Source organism: Montipora foliosa, chromosome 3, assembly GCF_036669935.1.
Source record: "Montipora foliosa isolate CH-2021 chromosome 3, ASM3666993v2, whole genome shotgun sequence".
In the NCBI taxonomy this organism is placed as follows: Eukaryota; Metazoa; Cnidaria; class Anthozoa; order Scleractinia; family Acroporidae; genus Montipora; species Montipora foliosa.
In genome coordinates, this window is record NC_090871.1 from 46,020,894 (window position 1) to 46,030,864 (window position 9,971).

General features: G+C 37.3%; 1 protein-coding gene across 2 annotated transcripts in view; it reads right to left on the reverse strand.

Moving 5' to 3' along the window:
• LOC137997497 (neuropeptide FF receptor 1-like) overlaps positions 1-7,600 on the reverse strand; it is a 28,463-nt gene extending 20,863 nt beyond the window's left edge. Inside the window, exons 1-2 of one of the 2 annotated variants that reach the window (XM_068843535.1) lie at positions 7,507-7,597; positions 4,977-5,146 (exon numbers count right to left, since the gene is read on the reverse strand). The gene's annotated coding sequence lies outside the window, so the exon portion shown is untranslated. Of the gene's footprint in view, positions 1-4,976; positions 5,147-7,506 lie in introns of both variants that reach the window. The other variant, XM_068843534.1, reaches the window with a different exon arrangement.
• Positions 7,601-9,971: the final 2,371 nt, after the last annotated feature.

The following is a 9,971-nucleotide window of genomic DNA, read 5'->3' on the forward strand; positions in this document are numbered from 1 at the left end:
TTAACTGGTGATAAATAACCTCGTCTAGGAGAGTAAGCTTTTGACTTTGTTTGATTGTGATCTTTATGCTGAATTAGCACATTTCTTGTCAAACTTTATAACACTTGAAAGATAAAAAAAAAAAAAACTAACAAAAACAAAAATCCGGTGTCTTGCCATCATTTTGACACAGATGTATCCTATGTTCCGCGAGTAAACACGCAAAGTAACTTAACTTAATCACAACCCCCGCTGAATTCTACGACACTTTCGATTTTGCGATTTACTTGTGCAGCCAAAAGTATGATAGGAAAATTGAACGTAGCAAAAATCTCCCAAAATGTTATTCACCGATGGTAATTTTAATTCAAACTTTATGTTGTTTTCACGTCGCAAATGTTGTTGCTGATGGCAAAAATTATGTTTCATTCTCGATCGACACTTCCTGAAAACTTGCTTCTGCTCTTCCTAAAACTTTTTATCAATATTTTTTTTTTACTTTTTCATCAATATTTGTTTTGTATAAAGCAGGCTAACAAAATATGTACCTTGCTTAGTTCGCATCTTTGAGCATTAAAATAGAATTTTCGGTGCTATGTTTCTGACACGTACATCGTGAAGTCACCAATCCAGATACTAACCCCGCTCGACAGCGCTTGTCTTGGAAAGGTGTCAAAAGCTCAGGCACGCTTAAACTTGAGATGCAAAAAAAGTTGAAAGAGAACTTGAAAATGATTAACATTTGACCCTGGAAGCTAATGTATCTCAATTCCCTTTATTTTCTTCGATCATTCTGGCTTTAGTATTTTACTAGTAACCACGTGAATACTGAGGGCCCGGCTATTTACCTAAGACATCTACGATGGCACTACTGTGATTTACGATACCAAAACAATACCGTGTACAATTATTACGCAAAGACAAAGCTTGAATCTCCTGGAAAACAAAACGCAGCTTAATTGACAATTATCGAATAAAGCGCTGTGTACGTTACTGCACTACCACATGTATGCATTGCGTGCCTATTTATTTTAAATGAATATTTACATTTCATCTGTCCGGTCGGAAAGCCTTCTTTGTCGGGTTATTGACCCGAGACCCGACTCTTATCTGGAACACTATTGATCAAACCCTTCACTGAAGAACCATTTCTTTCAATAATGAAGCAAAAAATGGACAACAAGCTTTCTTTCAAATAATTATTGACTAACAAGAATTGGTCAAATTTTAAATTGTTTTTTTACCCGAAGACTGTGCAGAGTTGAGTACAAATTAAAAAAAAATATAAAGAGCCAGGAAATTGTAAACACACATCTACTCAAGGTGTTCGCTTCCTTCTCCGATATCCAACCCGAAAAAGTTACCAGAGAATTAGCCGTTTGGTTTCAGTGTTGTACATAACACTACAGTTGGTAAAATATTAACGAAAATTCGACGAAGAAGTAATATGCGACTAAGTTTCTTGTGTGCGTTGTAAATTCAAGCTAATTATGCAAATTTTTGACAGATAATTTAGAATACATGTTTTTCACGTGACATCATCTTTCAAACATTTATTCAGTTAAAAATGTGATTATTTGTGGTGTACGGGCTCAGGGTTTCTCTCATATATTCTTCATATACCTTATTACATAACATTTTCGCGAAATGTTATTTCACGATTTTGATGTGCGCATATTTCGATTTCGCGACGAATAAACTTCGCGATTTTGCAAAAAAATTATATATTTTGAATCACTTTAATTTCGTGCTTTTGAGTAATACACAATTTACATTTTATTGACGGTAATACTTCCCTTCCAGTTAATATAGCCTTTATTCCCGCCTTATCCCATCCTTTCAAGACAGGAACCCTCCCCTATGCGCTGGTGAAAAAGTTACACTGTGACATTTCCACTAATCAAGTTACATGTATTGGTTTGAAAACCGATAGCTTAAGGTCGACATTCGTAAACAAGGGGCTTTGGAAATAGAATAGAGGCGATCGTTATGTTTGCCACACTTATCGTTCGCGTCACTTTAATTTGGCGATTTTTTTAATATCGCGAAATTCGCGAAATGAACGTGTCGCAAAAATTTCATGTAATAAGGTATATATATATATATATATATATATATACGTAAAGTAGGCTTGTATTTGCTGTACTAAGGGTGCTCTATACCATGCGGTAGGGCAATTATAAATGAATGAATAATCAGGACACGATCATACTTTTGCCTCTGGTTTTCATACAGGCCTGTTTCGTACAGGACGTTTAGTTTGTCCTGCACTCATCAGTGTGTAACCGAGAGTGATTTTATTCGTTGAAGATTACCGCTTTTTAGTCATACAACGTTGTAATTTATGCATAGCTGAAAAATATTACATCATATGCCAGCCGCAAACAGCAACACTCAATAAGCGCAACGAGTTGATTAGTAAATGTAGACACAATGAGAAATACCTATTGAAGAACGTTAGGTAAATAGGAGCGTGCAACACGAACGGCCATGTATGACTAAAAAGCGGTAATCTTCAACGAATAAAATCACTCTCGGTTACACACTGATGAGTGCAGGACAAACTAAACGTCCTGTACGAAACAGGCCTGTATGAAAACCAGAGGCAAAAGTATGATCGTGTCCTGATTATTCATTCATTTATATATATATATATATATGAGAAGAAGAAAGGTGTAGCCATGCCTCGATGGATAATGTAATAAGGAAATAACTTCTTGAGGCATATATGTTTCTAATCGGTTAAATACTTCAAACGTTTCGCCGTTTAGAGCTTCGTCAGTGAATGAAGATTATAAGTACAAGATTGGTTTATGTAAAAAACTTAGTACAATGGCTCATTAATTTGATGGTGTTAATCTAGATTTAGAGCTCGTCCATTGCAACCATTCATAACGTTCTCATGCTTGCGGATTTCTAGCGCTTCAATGATTTTACGCGTGCGGATGTCGTGGATGTTCCTGTGGAGGATTCCCAAAGAGATATCTTGCATAGATGGTTTGTTATGGTTGATCAAATGTGAATAAACCGTCTGTTTCACCATTCTGATATGTTCTTTTATTCTGGATCCGATAGTTCTACTTGTTTCGCCGATATAAACCGTGTCGCAGTGCGAGCATTTGATTTTGTATACACAGTTTTTTGTTAGGCATTGGTTAGTTCTTGTTGAAGAGCCGCACGTATCACAGGGATCTGGGCAAAAACTGTGTATACAAAATCAAATGATAAAATATTTCTCCAACAGGCACAAATTACATCGGTTGAAAGGAGAGGTTTGTTTCAAAATTTTCCGGGTCATCTTGAATTTCAACCTTGCTTCCTTCAAACACCAAACATGCTTACCGAGCTCTGTACTGAGTCTCATGTCGGGGTTGTTAAAAGAAGATTTGTGATTGGCAAATCTTGTTTTAAGAGTTCCCAGTGAGTCCAACATAAGTTTGGGCTGGCCTGTTATCTTCAGTTGTCACTGTAGCTTGGTAAACAACGGATGATATAAGGCAATTCCCGGCCATAGGGCAGTCTGCTGGTATTCGGCAGTTGCGTGCTTTCAAAACTGGTGGTGTAGTTTTTTTCAGTAACGTTGATTTCATACCGCAAAAGTAGTTCGGCACTCCTCAGATATTAAAATAGTCAAATGATAAGCTCGTTACAACGCTCGCTGACGATAGACGCTCTTGCGCTCGCGGAATTTGAATTTTAACAGTTGTTAGCGCGCGGAAGTACGTTCGGGTTAAACACCTGCTAGCGCGGCAATTCTTTAGGAAAAATTTGTTCGCGTGCCTACAGGAAGATACCAGTTCATTACCCTTGTTCAAGGTCGCTAGTTCAGTTTAGCTAGAACGTGGCTACAACAGAACTCTAAAAAGTTAAGCTGTGGAAACACTTGCCTGCGGCTCGTGTTCCCAGAGCATTTCTCGTTTTCCCAAACTTTCACTCGTGTTTCTATAACTCAATAGAAACACGGTACATGTTTTCTATTTCTTAACTACATTTATCACTTGATAATGAAGTCAAGATGACTTCGAAACGTCCGTTAATATCGCTGATTTTTATAATCAAATGTATTTCAAGACGTTTTTTACCACTAGTGTTTAAACTAAATGACGCAACACCCAGGAAAATCTTGCTGGATCCTTTTAACAGGCCTTAACTTTACTCTATCATTTGCATCACGTTTCATCAACTACGGCTTCGTAATAAACCGTTTCTTATCTGCGTAAGAAGAACTATTCAATAAAGTACTAAAGCCTCGGGGCAAACATGGAGTTTAATTAATTTGTTAATCAAACGATAAAAACTGTTTTCAAAGACTATAAACAATCGCTATACCGTTGAGCAATTCAAGTGATACGTTTTCCGATTACATTAAACGTCGGCACATATAGCAATTGTTATTCAGTAGCTGTTCCTTGTCAAGACCAAGGAAACTGAAAAAAAACACTTAAATCAAACCATGGTTGAAACTTCTCGGAAAAGTCGAGTCTAGATAAATGATGACCTTGTATTAGTGACCAACATACAACCTCCTGCGAGCAGCTGTGAGCCTTTTGGTGTAAAGGGAATAGACGAGAATCACGGATGAAATTATTATAGCTTTTAAGAAATGCCTTACATAGTTAAAGTGTCCACCCTCGTAATTGGCCCGCTTCCATCAGGAAACCAGAATAACGGTTATTTTACTGGAAAGCCAAGAGGAAAAACACCTGAAACTGCTCATCACCGGATCAGCATGTGACAAGACCTACCGTTGTTTAATTATTCGAAAAATTATAATAAACGTTTGAAAATTTATGAACTAAGTTGTCATGACAGTACTCAAACTGCCGATGACAAGGTGTCATCTTCAAAAAAATATCTGCATGTACATCTACACTTACCAAATTGACTATTTGACTTGAAAACCTGATTTTAGATTTCAACAGCGCTGTAGTTATTCAGGGAAGCTATGTATTGTTAAATTTGCTTGGACCTGAACCCCCCAGGTTATGGAGACCTACCTTTTTAGCACCCACCGATAACTTGTCAGTTGCATTACTGAAGCTGTACCTGCTGAAATTATTTCCTTCACTCCTGACACAATCTTTAGTTATCGGATCCTTGTAGATGTTGTTAGATATGGGAATTACGACCCGAAAGCAAATGTGCGCGAACTCTGGTACCAAAATGTCTGGTGATTTCATCGACATAGCAGGTGTTACAACATGCACATGTAAATTTGTATACAATCTGGGAAACCAACGCATTTTGGATCGGGTCCTTCACACTAAAAATGTTTCTTAACTTATAGGAGGCAAAGGTTAATTAACCCATTGACTACATTCTTACAATACTTCTTGGCAATTCTTTACTCGAGTCACCGCGATAGGATCAATTGAAAGCAACTACAAAACATACTTTTAAATTATCGCTTCTTGGCCCCCTTTTTAGCCAACGCAAAATTAAAATCTTTACCAAGAAGTATTGTAATGATGTAGACATTAGGTTAACGTTTACCTCCTATAAGTTAAGAAAGATGTTTAGTGCGAAGAACCCGATCCCAAATGCATTGCGTTGTTCCCAGGTTGTAGAAAACTACGGAGCCCATTAAGTGTAATGCAAACTTACACTCTTACTTTCAGTTTTTGCGACTTTTTTCGCAACTTTTTTCGCAACTTTTTTCGCGACTTTTGCGGTTTACATCATTGCGGACTCGCTTGTTGTATGCCAAAATGGCGGCGACGAGATAAGAAACGCAAGGAGTGACAGGCAACACTGATTCCCTTCCTGTGTGAAAACATGTATAGAACCTTTTATAGTTTTGCTCTCACAAGAAGATCTTTTAAGATTTTTCCTTTTTTGCACGAAATGATAGATGGTTCGTTAAAAATTTGGCGAAGTATTGTTTGATTTGGAATTAAATACCATTTTGTAAGTAAAGCTTCTTTTAAGTTTGACACTGATGGCTGGTATTGTGTCTCTGTCCCGCAGATGTCTTTTAAATTTCGAAATGTTATCCCCGAAAGTCTCCTTTGAGGAGTTTGTTCTGAGGATTCGTAAGGCGTCACGTTTGACGAATCCGTTTTTCACGTTTGGCGGGTGACAAGAGGTGAAATGCGTATATTGGAAGGTCTACGTTGGTTTAAAATGTGTTTTTACATCAAGGATTGATTGATCCTTAAATCGCGTGCCTTTGTATACCATTGTGTCTAGAAACACAGTTTCAGTGTCAGATATTTCTGCTGTGAATTTAATCATAGGGTGATGTAAATTTGCTAGTTCGATGCAGGTCTCTATGTCCGGTTTGCTTATGTCCCACAGGGAAAAGACATCATCAATGTAGTGTCTCCAAACCGTAGGTTTTGAGACGACTTTGCTTAGAATTTCTGTTTCAATTTTAGCCATGAAAATATTGGAAAAAGAAACTGCTGTCTTGGTGCCCATAGCAGTCCCATGGGTTTGTAGGTAATGCCTTTCATTGAATTGGAAAGAATTTTCTTTAAGGATGAGTCTAAGCATTTCCCCCAGGTATTTTGTACGAATGGAAGGCTTATTTTTGTGACCGTTGTTGTATGCTGTGCACACTATATCAATTCCCTCTTCCTGTGCTATGTTTGTTTCTCTGTCGAGGAAAACATTTCGAAATTTAAAAGACATTTGCGGGACAGAGGTTGCCCACGCAATATGGTAGAAAAACTGCTATCAGAAATTAAATTCACAAGAAGGGGCTCAGTGCTTAAAAGAAATAACAAAAGACAAAAAGATATTTTACCTTTTGTGACACAATACCAGGCATCAGTGTCAAACTTAAAAGAAGCTTTACTCACAAAATGATATTTAATTCGAAATCAACCCCTACTTCGCCAAATTTTTAAAGAACCACCTATCATTCCGTGCAAAAAAGGAAAATTCTTAAAAGATCTGCTTGTGAGAGCAAAACTATAAAAGGGTCTATACATGTTTTCACACAGGAAGGTAATCAGTGTTGCCGGTCACTCCTTGCGTTTCTTATATCTCGTCGCCGCCATTTTGGCATACAACAAGCGAGCTCGCAATAATGTAAACCGCAAAAGTCGCGAAAAAAGTTGCGAAAAAAGTAGCGAAAAAAGTCGCGACAACTGAAAATAAGAGTGTAAATTTGGATGACACTTAATGGGCTCCGTAGACAACATGTCTTCAAAATTCAAACATTGTGTCGTTTTTCTTAAATGTTTAGTGGTTTGAATACCGATTAAAGCTAACTTGAAAACAACTTTTTTGACAGGAAGTCGTTTCATGTCACCTTCTTTTTCTACAGCGTTGTGGAATATTAAAACCGAATATAAACGATTCATCACACCACTTGAAGACTTCAATAAAATTGTTTGAGTACTGAAACAATCGCAAGCGGTTGCAACTTCTTTGACTCTTAGTAATAAACTGATCCTTCTTTCTTACACAACTTTTTTGTCATCTCTATTCCAGTCACATGGCTGTGCGCTTGAAATTTATAATAATCTTCTCTCATAAACGCTCAAAACTGATAAATGTCGCTATAAAGAGAATACATACCATTCTGGAAAAGGTGTATGTGGGAAGGTCTTGGCTCCCCTCAAGCGTGTAAAAATAATATCGAACAAACCAACCCAGTTGTGACTCTTTCTAAATGAAGCAGCATATTAAAGCCACCACTACATGACAGACATCAACTGAAATTAACATGTACAGTCCATTTACAGCTTGCATGCACTTGCCTGTCATTTATGATGATTTAGAAGTTTTCAAAACTTCATCGCGCGCATCGAAGAGATTATTTTTACCTTTCACATAAAGGATAAAGGTGTCATCATGGTTACTAACATGATTAGCGAAAAAAAGGCACAATTCGCCTTCAGACGCACGGACAGGCACAGTTGAATTTAATTTTTATGGCTCAATTTTTATTATTATAATTATCCAACATAATTATCACAACATACTGGTTGCTTTAACTGTTGGTAACCAGTTTTCGTCAATTCGAAAAGGAATAAAACAAGTTGTTTTTAACCTAGACATTTCATCGGTATCTATTATGATAATAAAGATAACATTACATGGCAGCTTGTGTAAACGAATTTTGTCTTCTCGTGTTGATGTTGAAGCTCACTCGAAAACGAAATTCGTATCCTCGCCCGGCCACTCATGCAATATCCTCTATATACAGTGGAAGTATCATACACCTCTTTTTTCGGCCATGATTGTGTCGAATGTGGAATTGTATTTTGGTATCGATTAAAAAAGGATTTCATTGTCTTTCAAGGTCTTCACTTCTTCGTCTTTTTCCTAAGTCCTTCTATTATGCGGACCTACAGCTGCTATATATGTGAATCCATCTTTTTGAAGAATGATCACGTTGCAGTGAATTAATGAGGCAATTCAAATGAGATTCAGAAAAGGAACTAGTGAAACATTATTTTCCTCGCCTCTAAATAAACCAGAGGATTGTTCTATTCATTTCTTTTGCGGACGAATAAGAAGAACCCGCAATCCTAATCTCAACGTTAATTGGTATTGCGCATGTGCGACATGCATGTGGAGAGATCCAAACTCGATTTTAGTGCATTGCAAAGAACGCTATTTGACCCCGAGAGTGTAGGCTGCGTTGTTTCGTAATCTGATTTCGGCTGTTCAGAGTAATCAGTGTGACTATTTCAGTGTGACTATTTCACTAACTCCTCAAACATTAAAAGTTCTCAGAGCTATAACCTGGAGGATGTTAACTGGAGCATGTTTCGACAATAGTTGAGGATCTCAATGAGGCAGTGACGTATACAGTTTACGGATAACGGTAATTTTTTTTCCCGTTACCATTAACATGAAAGTTTCATCAGATTAATAATCCTTTCTTTCTTTTTTCAAACCTTATATTCCAATTTAGTCTTAGGACCATCTTCTAATGAATTAATTAAAGAAAGTACTAATTTAAGATTGGATAGGCCATACTGTTGATTTATTCCTCTTATATTGTACAAATACAATAATGAATATAGTTTACTTGAGGACGGTGCCTACTATTCTTATTGCGCATACGTTCTGCGCATCTCCAGATACTCGGATTTCCTATCACCGATGCCTACTAATACAGGGATATTTTTGCGCGGTTTAAAACTATCCAGAGAAAGTAGATCTTAGTAAGTACTCTTGGTATCCAAAAAGAAAATTGGGGGTAACCATGCATTTTTGAGAGATAATTAAGCTTCAATTTGAGAAAGAACGCCATACATTGCTTTGTATTTTAAAGCTTTTTACAAATATTATTCATGAATTATCTTTGAAAAATGTGCGGTTACCCCCAGTTTTCTTTTTGGATTTCAATAACACTTGTTAAGAACTACATTTCTTGCATAATCACACACCGGGGCAAAAATATCTTTAATTAGTAGGCACCGTCCTTAAACAGCGTGTTCTTAACGTAGAGCAAAAGAGGGAAAGACGCCATACAAGTTACTGGCCCCAAGGGAAACAGACATTGACGGCCGAGGGGAAACAAAGCTCACTGTTTCCCGTAGGGTCAGTCATTAAGTGTTTTGTTGTACCTCCCAACTCAAAATAGAACAATGCACGGATTTTTACACGGAATTTGCCGCTGTTTCAAAGGTGCGCCTCCTGATCACGAGCGAGTCGAAAGTTCAAGTCGTTGTTTGCCTGGGGAGTTAGTGAGTTTTGACCCATGACACGTGACATGTTCTCCTCCAATCGGAAAACGTATTTGAGTTGCGAAGTACAAAAAACATTCTTATATTTTCTGTTGGTAATGTGCCGATTATGCTTGTTAAATGGCCTGAAAACACAAGCATGCCATCAGCTTAATGGTTTCTTATACTTTCATTTATTTAAAATGGTGTTCTTCTTGGACTTTAATTCAGTCTGGTCTCATATCATTCTATTGGCTTCTCCTCTCCTGTTGGATAGATATAAATTACACCTTTCAATATAGCCATCGTTCGACTCTCATACACGTGCACACACTGGATGAAGAAATAGGAGAATATCTAAAG